This window comes from Marmota flaviventris, chromosome 9 (assembly GCF_047511675.1).
Source record: "Marmota flaviventris isolate mMarFla1 chromosome 9, mMarFla1.hap1, whole genome shotgun sequence".
Lineage (NCBI taxonomy): Eukaryota > Metazoa > Chordata > Mammalia > Rodentia > Sciuridae > Marmota > Marmota flaviventris.
In genome coordinates, this window is record NC_092506.1 from 30,570,453 (window position 1) to 30,581,723 (window position 11,271).

Here is an 11,271-nt window from a genome sequence, read left to right on the forward strand (position 1 = left end):
AAAAAAAAAAACAGTGCTAAACATTGAACACAGTTCAATTTACATCAAAGACTAAACTACTTTGGGATTTTGTAAAGAAAAAGAGTAATCTTTAAACCTCAGCAACATAAAAAATAAAAGGACTCAAACCCTGATTGCTAAGTAGAAGAGAAATGGAAAAAAAAAAAACAACACAAGAGTTAATTTTATCATCTTTTGCAGCAATGAGTCAATCCAGTCTAAATGAAAACATGTGGTTTTCAAAAGTATTTACTCCCATGTCAATATTTATTTTAATGAATGTAAAGTTTTCTTCTTTAAACTAATATACTTTATATTAAAGAAAAGTATATTTGAATTTAATGATTTCCTCCATTTATTTTTCTTCAAATTGAGTTCAAGTCAAATTGAATTGTTCTTAAATTCTGACTAAAGACTGTATTTGTAAGATTATTTCTATCAATGTGTCTATATATTATTCTTTTTATTTAATAAGTAATAACATTGGTATGGTTCAGATGTAAAGTTTTACGGTGAAGTCTTGCTTTCATTATATCTCCCCATGCCCCCAGTTCCCAGTTCTCAATCCATCTATCCTTTTATTATTCTAGAAGTCTGAAAAAGTGTCAAAAAATATATGTAAAGATTATTTTAAGTGATGGGATTTGGGGTGTTTTTTTACGCTTTCTTTGTGTCTTTCTATATTTCTTAAGTTTTTTTTTTCAAATAATGATTAGACATCACTTTTTAAAAGTCATCAGAACAGAAATGAAAATACTTTCCCTTCTCCAATGACAATTAAATCCTTACTCTGGGGAAGCCCTTGTCAGGACTGGAGATGACCCTTCCTCTCTCTGGAATCCTGTATCCTTACACTGCATCCTGGCACACGCCCTCTGAGACCGAGGTGACCTGGGTGCCCGTCATGGAGTCCTGCTGCAGGGGCTCATGGGAGTCTCGGTTCTACCACCAGCATTGCTGTGGCTGGACTCTTCAAAATCAGGAAAAGGCAACATCCCTCATGAGTTTTGAATTTCAAATTATACTCGACGTCACAGGGACATGTTTATTTTTGTTTTGGGCAAAACTCAATTTCCTGTTTCTAAGAAAGTAGACTCAAAGAAAGAAGAGTCATCACTTGGCCATTCAAACCACAGATAGTGCTTCTGTGAGCACTCATGTAAAAGGTAGGGCAGTTCCTGGGAGCTGAGTTCATCAGCTGAGTCGGCCATCTGGGAAAAGGGTATAATCATCCTGAACCTCAGCGTCCTTGTCCCAGTGGAAAGACAGTAGTAACGACAGCACCTTTCTCATGGAGTTAAATGAAATCATACAGGAAATGTGCAGTGTTCTGTCTGACGCAGAGTAAATACCAAATAAATATCAACCATCAACGTTACCTGTGAACCATGACCCTGGGGAGCAGCTCTACCCTTGGGAGATGCAATCTTCAGATTCAAAAGAGCAGCTTCCCCTGGAACTGACTGCATATATCCAGGGATCCAGGCTCTGCTGATTCTGTTTCCACTCCCCTCTCACCTCCACCATCTACAATCTCACCAGAGAACAACTCAGTGTTCACCTTAGTTCCCTAATCCATCTCAGGGAGATGAGGGAAGCCATTTCTCAATAGTTTAGCTGAATGGAAAAAAAATTAAATGAATGTTGGACTAGAGTCAAACTTATTTTCATAAATTCCTGGAACTTGCTATTTGGAATGACCTCAAAGATCATCTAGTCCAACCTGTTGATTTGCAGGTGAAGAAACGAAGGTAAGAGAGTTTGAGAACCTTGCCTAAGGGCCTGTGGCTAGTTAGTGTTGGGGCCCTGACTGGAACCCGGGGGCTGGTGTCCTGTCTCCCTGCAGTCCCTTGTTCTTGATCACACTGCAGTGTAACATCTGTTAGTTGTTTATCTCCCTGACAAACTAGAAGCTCCAACTTAGAACTCTCTGCCGGCTCATTAGGAAGTGGAGGTTTAGAAAGGTCCAGTCGCCTAGGGTCACCCTGCATAGAAGCAAAGATATGAGAATTGGAAGGGGGATTGTTCCAACTCAAAGTCTAGTGCATTTTACTCAGTTAACCTGCTTTCCAGGCCTGGTGATTGAAAGATATCTCCTTCCCAAGGAAATAATGGTTGCCAACAGAGACAGAGTGGTGGGGTAGATCTGGAAGTCAGGTGGGCTCTGACACTGGGCTACTGGGTAAACTTGGGCCAGCCACTTTTAAAAAAGTATTTTTTTATTAGTGTATTATACTTATATGTAATATTGGGGTTTATTTGGCACAATTATACAAGCACGGAATATAATTTGCTCCCATTCAGTCCCTGAACTTCCCCTTCCCCTCCCATCCTCCCTCTTCCTGTTCCTTTTCCTCTACTCCACTGGTCTTTTTTATTTATTTCTTTTTAATCAGGGTGCATTGGCTATGTATAAAGGTGAAATCCACTGTCATATGTTCGTACATGTCCTTAGGAGAGTTTGGGCAGATTCATTCCACTGTTCCTTCTTTCTCCCATCCCTCCCCAAGTCCCCTTCCTCTCCTCCACTGACCTCTCTTCCATTCTCATGGGATTTCCTGGGCTTTGGTCATGCAGTGCCTGTCACCCTGCTTGTCATCAGTAAGTAGTTGAAATAAGAATGAAAATTAAGTATGAAATAAGTTGAAATTCGGCATGTTTTTGAGTAAGTGAAGCACTTTTTTTCTCACATCATGAAACTGTGACCTTCCCTCTTGCTTCCCCCTCCAAGGAGCTTCAGTGGAGACTCCAGCGTGGCCCAGAGTCCCGCGCATCCCCAGGCAGGTGAGACGTGTCCCTGGGTCAAACTTAAGAAACGGCTTCTGTTTTCACGGCTCCGGCAGGGATCACCGACCCCGGCTGGTGTGAATGCCCTGTTTGTTTTCCTCCTCCTCTCTCTGTTTGCCACTGGAAAAGTCCATTAGTGTTGAGTGACGTGACTAAACAGTGAAGGAGAACAGTAGATGTGTTAATAACGCTTAGGTAAATACCATTTGTTATTGTCACCTCTAAGACTTTCAGAGAGGTGGCACCATTCCTGGTCCTGGACCGTCCTTTCTTTGGCTCTGTCTTTCGGCACCTGGAAAGACAGGTTTGGAGAGGACTCTGAAGGGGATTGGTGAGCAAGAGGAAGGAGGGTCTGGGAAGGAGAGAAACAGGGATTCTGAACAAGAGAGAGCAGGGGAGCCACCCACACTCAGGTGCACACACGCGCACGTACATGCACACACACGCAAGGAAGCAGACGAGGGAGATGGACAAAGGGCAGAGGATTACAGGATCCCTTGCCGGAGCGCACACTCTCTAGGGCTTCTGACTCTGCATTTGTTATTTCTTAGCAGCTCCAACTTGGACCTTCTGGTCACACATCTGCTCTTCCACCGACATCTAGGATGTGCAGCCTCACTGCCTGTGACTCAGAGGGGAGGTGATGTTGGCTAGATAAAGAGAATCAGCAGAAAAGGGTTTCACAGCATCACTATGGAGGCCGGGGGTGGGGACGGGGGGAGGAGCTTCCCTGTGGCTGTCTCCACGTTGCAATGCACTGACCCTGTGATTGTGGGGACGTGGTAGGAGGATGGGACGTGACCATGAAGGTTCACATTTGATTGGAAAACATTTGTGAACTGGCTTCCTTTCTTGGCTAAGAGGCTCGGTGACCCCCAGCCTGACTTTTCGCACAGGAGTTTGTGCCAACTGGTTGTTCCGTCTAAGCATCTTTGGGGTCATGATTTTAAGGCAAGTGAGACACCGACTTTTCTTTGAATCTCTGTAGCTAGAATCGTCATGCATGACTTTAATGCGGGGTCAATGACTCGAAGACACCAAGTTGGCTAAATCTATTGCATGCCCTGGCTGGACACTCAAAGTACTCCCCTATGGGTCATACATCCTGAAATAAGTCCTTTCCTTTGTTCCATGTGTAATTATTTTCACAATGCTTTCAAAGAGAGACCATAAAGCATCATGATTAAGACTTCAACTCTGCTGTCGACCAGGGGAGAGGTTCCAGAAGGAAATCAGGCAAGAGCTTTACCTCTGTGGGCCTCAGTTTCCTCATCTATAAAATGGAAATTACAGTGGAACTTTTATCAAGGGATTAGAATAAGGATTAAAATAAAATATGAAAGCCAAACATTTAGCACAATGTCTGTATGAATAACCGTTCATCATTAATAAAATGACCAGATGTTAGCATCTGTTTTCTTGGTTCCCACCACCACTGGGAAGGAGAGGTATCTCTCCATTCAATGAAGAAGAAACTAAGGAATGAGAAATTACAGTGACATGTCCACAACACTTAGAACTGAAGCCAGGACCAGAAAGAAAACATCCTGTGCCTCCCTCACCCCATGACGAAGCCTCTGAGGCTGGGCTTTCTCGAGGCTAAGCTCTGAAAGACGGAATGTGAAGAGAGAAGAGGTCTGGGGATCCAACCTCACGGAATACCCAAGGTTTGGTGGATGAGAAGAGTAAGGAGTGAAGAATGAGTTCTCGGGAAAGGAGAAGAGCAAGAATTTCACTGCTGCAGAAAACAAGGAAGATCTTTTCTAAAAGAACCAGGGAAGCGAATCAGCAGGGTCAAAACTCAGGAAGTCAGAAGAAAGGACTTGGAATCGGAAAATAAGAAGGTCCTTTATTTGTTCAACAAATATTGACAGAGCCAGGTGCATACATCTGGCGCATCCTGGTTCTGGGACTCTGTGGGTGAACGTGCAAGGCCAGGCCCCTACTCCCCGAGAGCTTATGTCCTGGAAGGAAAAATAAGCACAATAAAAGCGAATTAATAAAGTCAAGATCTCGTTTCAGGTGCCGTAATTTCTGAGAAGATTAAAAGTATTATGTCATAGGAGGCGATTTGGGGGTAGGTGGGCTGCTGAAGCTCCTTTGATTAGGGGAGGTGACTTTTTGAATGGAGACCTAGAAGGAGCCAGCCAGGGGAAGATGAAAAGATCAAAAGATGCATTGCAGGAGGAGGGAGATGCTGAAGCAAAGTCCCTGGGGCAGGAACGAGTTTGACTGTGACGTCCCATAGGGCACTGTCACAGTGATGTGGACGGGCAGACTGTGCTAGCTAATGGAGGAGAGCCGACTTGCAAGGCAAGAGAGAGCCTAAAGCTACGCTACCAGAGTCTCTATTGAAAAGAGGAAATGAAGTGGTAGAAGGGCCGCTTAGTGGCAGCTGTTCTTTTCGGAGGGACTTTTCATTTCTTTTCCTATTACAGTGATCCCTCCTCAATGCCAACATTCCCAACCAGAAAGCCACATCTTTAGGATGCCCGCTAACAATTGTGCTGAGTATGTGGGGTTCAGAGATAGGAATAATCAAATCCTCCCCCTCTGAGCCTCTGCTGACAGCATCAAACGTGTCCATACTGGAAAATTCTGTCACTCATTCAGCAAACACAAGGCTATTTGCTTCAGATCCTTTTTTTATTGTTGTTCTCTAGAATCTCCAGCACCTTTGGTTCCTAAGGTTCCCTAGAACTCATCTCACCATTGGTCACTCGCCTCATTCCCCAGCCCGCCCAACCCCACCACCCCAGATCAGATCCCAGAGCAGCGTGGACCAACAGAATCTTCTCCAGCGATGGAGATATTCTGCATCTGTCCCGTCCAGTACGGTAACCACTAGTGATAAGTACTCAGCACATGATCAGTGGCCCATGTGATAAAGGCATATTTAATTGACACAATTTTAACTATTTTAAGCTGAGTCACATGTGGCCTAGAGTTTTGAATATTCCAAAGAGTGAAAATTCAGGAGGGTTTATTGATTCCTGTCACTTTGCAAGTTCTTGTTATCACGGAGACATGCAGCAACACAAATCAATAATGCCCAGGTCGGTCAGTGAGAGGATTTCTACCCACAGAAGGAAAAAATGGCATATATCCAAAGTTGGCCAAGTTTGACAGGCTGGAGTAACATCAACATGCAAATACTGCCTCTCCTGTCTGAGAACTTATCTCTAAAGGTTGTTATCTCTCCCCGTGTGTTCTAAGCAGTGTGGGTTTCTTGAGGTCTTTGATGGGAAGCTCATCATCATCATGCTTGGGAACTTCAGTACACATTTTCCCTTCCGTTGTAGATTCACAATGTATGGCATCATAGTAAAGACTCTGAGAATTTCTACAGCATGTAGCTCTGGAAAACACTGTTCAGCTTAGTATTTCTCCAACATATTTTTTTTTTTTTTTAGAGAGAGAAGAGAAAGAGAGAGAGGAGAGAGAGAATTTTTTTAATATTTATTTTTTAGCTTTTGGCAGACACAACATCTTTCTTTGTATGTGGTGCTGAGGATCGAACCCGGGACGCACGCATGCCAGACGAGCGTGCTACCGCTTGAGCCACATCCCCAGCCCTCTCCAACATATTTAATCATAGAAATGTGTGTGTCTGCATGTGTACTTCAGGGGTGGAAGAAGAAGGACCTGAGTATCCAAGACCATCTACTACTTATTACTAGCTGTGTGACCTTGGGAAAGTCACTTAATCTTTCTGAACTTCATTTCCATACTTTGAAAAATATTGACTCTATCTGTGTATCACAGGCTTTCATGAGGATTAAATTTAAAAACACGTATAAGGTATACATAGCAGTTCTTGAATTTTCCCTCAATGGTTAGCTGTTATTATTTTTATTTATAAAGTGAAGTGACTAAATGACAGACTTTCTGGGCCCAGGGAGAAATGCATAATGAACAGGCAGAACTCATTTGCTGCCTAGAACAAATTTAATATTGTATTAGAAACCTGGATGGGAGAGTGATCTTTTCAGCCCCCCTTTGTTCATCCTTTACTGAAAACATCAACCCAGTGGCCTATGCTTTCCTGCAATCCATTCGTAACACAACAGCTAGATGGAAACTTTGGAACCAAAAGTTGGAGTGTGTCATTCCTTTAAGGCCTCTCATCTTGTACAAGGAAAAATTAGCACTTCCATAAGGACCTCCAAGTTCTATATGGTCTGATATCAAAGTGTCTCAATTCCTACTATTGCAAGTCTGCTCAGGCAAACAGACTTTCTTGGTATTCCTTGGAATGGACAGGCACACACACACACACCCCAGGACCTTTGCACTTGCATAGATCACTTCTCCAGTTATCTGCGAGGCTTTTCCCACACATCCTTCAGTCCTTTACTGAATGTTTCCCCCTTCATCATACCTAAACTGCAATACACCCCAACATGCTCCACACTCTCTGTCCTTCCTTGCTTTACGTGTTTTTACTCCACATTTGATATGCTACTTTGTTAGCATTTTTTTTTCTTATCTGTTTCTACCCCATAAAGCAAACAGCACGAGAGCCAAGTATTTTTGTCTCTCATTTTCTGCCATAGCTCAGTGCCTAGGATGGTGTCTGGCACCTAGGAGATGCTTAATAAGGGCTTATCGAGTGAGTGAATAAGCTGTGTGTGTTCTGCTCCTACAGACCAGGTCCGTTTTCTCTAAGCCCGGTTGGGGGTGGCCCTGTTGAAGAACAAAGAACACATTTACAGGCTGGTCTCTGTGGCTTTTATTAGTGTTTTCTGGGACCCATCAAACGAACAAACAAAAACAAACCCACATGTTGAAAAACAGTAATTCTCTCATAGAACAGAAACACTCAGTTTGAATTTAACGCAGTTTAAAGGGAAGGAGTTCTGATTTTTAAAACAATAGTGGCAGTACCAGTACGGTTGTTTAAAAAAAAAAAAATGTCAACCCAGAAGGCAGATGGCAAGAAAAGCATGAATTATGCAGATAGCTACAGACAGATTAATCCCAATTCAGCTAAACATGTGAAGGCCTGCATATTCCAATTTTATAAGACACAGTTTCAACGGATTTTTTTCTTCTTAAAAGGCTTTATCTCTTATCCCAGAAACTGAATCCTGAGACCCAAAGCTGAGCATAATTCAGCTCTGATACTGTGATCACCATGACACTGTTTCATTCATAACAGTAAGGATTCCTCAAACAGCTACATGTCAAGAAACTATCATAGCAAATATAATCAGGCAAGCTCCTCACATAGGGTTCCACACTGTGCACATAGTAGGAGCTCAACAAATGCTTGTTTTTTAACTATAGAAGAATGATATAATTGCTTTTCCCTCTGTTTTACCTTTTCTTATGTTTTCTGTAACTGAAAAACAACACACTTGCAAAACTAATATCTAATAGGCATTACTAACCTTATCAAAAGATCCCTTGGTATTTTTTTTTCAAAAAGAAAAAAAATAAAATAAAATAAAAACCAACCCCCAAATACTAAAACTTAAAACTGTTTTACGCTTAAATAGCCACTGACATCATATAAACACATTCATAATCTTCATGGGTTAAAATAGGTCAAGGATTCATTTACTGGCGTCTTGAACCAGATAGGTCTCACAGCTCCAAGGAAGGCAACAGAATCCTCAGCCAACATATGTTGACTGGTGGGACTAAAAAAACCTGCTTGGGTTTCATTTCAGCCCAGGTGAGAAAGCAAAGTAAGGAGTGTCACAGTAAATTGTTCATCATAGATAATATGTCCTCGAAGATTTGGCTGCCATGTTCTTATTCCAGTGAAGAAATTATTCATGTCCCAATTAAAGATCGGGCCTCCCCATCGAAGGAATCTTCCAGAAGACGTTCGCTCATTCATCCAGCAAGTATTAATTGTCTACCTGTTTCTTGCCAGGTACCAGGAAAACAATAGTGATGAGACTTTGTCCCTGCCCTCAAAGAGCTTACAGTCTAGCAAGACAAAAACCAGTGTATGCAAAGGAAGGCTCATAACCTGGATCTGCTTTTCTCAAGTGGCACTTTCAAGATGCTGTGGGATGTCCCTGAGAGCCACGGGCCTTGCTCAAGTTTTATCAAGTCAAAGAGGCGCCTAGGATGATCTAAGTCTTAGGAAGACTAAGCAGTGTATTGCCTGACTTAATACCTACTGAGAGGGCAAGAGCCCTTGGCTTACAGAGGGTTCCAAGAGACCATGTTTAGTGCCCAGGTGGACATCCATCACAGATGAGCTCCTCCAGTGAGAAGCTGCTTGGCCCCCAAAGAAAGGGGAGCTTCTCTACAGGACTTGGCTGTATCTTTCAACATTACAGTGGGAAATACTCTGTTCACACCCCAAATTGGCAGGACTCGGTTACCTTAAGTTCTCCAAGTCACGAACAGCACATAGAAAAGGCAGCAAAGTCAAGCTGAGACAATAGCGATATGCCGAGAACTTAATACTTCAGCCTATTTAGACAGGCACTGGGTGCCAAGAAACTGTCACTTTCGACAAATAACACAATCTGCTATTTATCTGCAGAACTGCTCCAGTTGCTACTCCCCAGACAAAGATTGCTCTTTAATGGAAAAGTCGCACAAAGAACCAAAGCCCATTGGGAGGAATTTACAGATATGAGGAAGGATGAACTCAGAGAGGGATCTAGACACCTTCAATGAGGAGCAAAGCCAGGAAAGGAATAGCAGAGAGAATTGGCAGATGCCCCTAATAATTCCACACAATTCAGACATGCACAGACACACAAATATTAATGTATTACACCACTTCAAAAACCCGGATGTCTAATTCATTCTGTGCAATTTATAGTCAAATGCTGGGAAGGCCCCGTGGTTCTTCAGCCTTGAAAAACAAGGTGTGTCTTTTGTGCAGTAAGATCTGGGTTGCACAGTCAAGGTCCTTGCTGTTCCATTATTATTTTTCTCAGCCCCTTCAGTAACTTTCACTTGTAACACAAAGTAAAACCTTTGTACAGGTGACCAAGTCAGGCAGAAATGAAATGAACTCGGTTGTCCCTTCAGAAGGTCACTCAAGGGTGTTCCAAGGTCACCATGCTTAATGGTCCTCATTATAATTAGGATATTAATTCTTCTTACATCTAGATCTTTGAATACATTATAAGCACTTAGCAACCCTTCGGTATGAACTGCTCAGCTCCCTGGTCAGGAAGGACACAATGACAGGGGCTCTATTTGTTGCTAAAGGTCACTCCTATAGATGCATATCTTCATTCCTGTCCCATTGCTCATGATAGAGGCAGAGCAAAGGAGAAAGTCAAGGGCATGAGGGGGTCAAAAAGAAAAATTGCAAAAAGAATCTGGTTCTGATCCATTTTCAAGGTACCTACAGACTCATATCTCTCCCAGCTTGCATGATCCAAAATCTATCTTCAAGTATTCCAGAATAATCCCTTGATGGAAGTCGTTTCCAACTCCTTGCTCCTGAGCTGCACTTTATGTTTATCTCTTCCATGCTTCCTCTCTTTTTCTTTTATAACATTTCTGTGAATGCAAATCTATGCAATAATCCTTTCACTTTGGGATGAGTTCAGAGGAGACAGGAAAGAGATGATCCAAAATAAGAAAGATTATAAGAAAGATGCCTACAAAGAGGGCTTTCCCTAAAGATCTCTCTCTCTCTTTCTCTTTTTCACACACACACACACACACACACACACACACACACACACATTTCCTTTTGCATTATAATTTTTTACTCTGCTTTAAAATTCCAGTGCACGGGTGTAGTATTATAGCTTTTCCTGCATTATGACATTTTATTCATCTGACTTTGGCTCTCATCTGGAGTTCTGAAAAGAAATTCCTCTCAATATTTCAATTCCTTATCCCTAACAGTTTAAAACATAAAGATAAGTTAATTTTAGAGACTTGCTTTCATTTTAGGAACTAAAAGAACTTAACAAATCTTTTTGTTCTGAGAATAAATCACCGTCTTCATCTTGGCTGGCTAAATCAGTGGTTCTCAATGAGGGGGTCAATGTGTTCCTCTGGGGGACATCTGGTGATGTCTGGGGACATTTTGAGTTGTCATAGCTGAGGACTGCTATTGGTATCTATGGGGTAGAGGTAAGGAATTCTTCTATACATCTTGCAACGCACAGGAGAGCCCTTCTCACAAAGCATGATCCCGCCTGAAATGTTAACTGTGCCAATTGAAAACTACAGAGACCCAAGAGCAAACGCCTTAGTCATTTTCCTACCAACACCTCCTTTTTCCCATTTTTCTATTTTTAATCATCTAGAATAAAAATAACCAAGACTTGCCTCTCTCTCTTAAGTAACTAGAAGTGAACAGATGTAGCAATTGACATTTCTTCACCAACCATCTGAGGGAAAGGGGGAATAGGTAAATCATTCCTGAATGAGTATAAAACCCTTCACCATTATTCTTCTTGCCCAGAGACATTCCAAGTCAGGTGATCCTAAGTGATTGCAGCCCACCCTGGATTTTGGGGGTCTCCAATCTCTGCTCACTGGGCC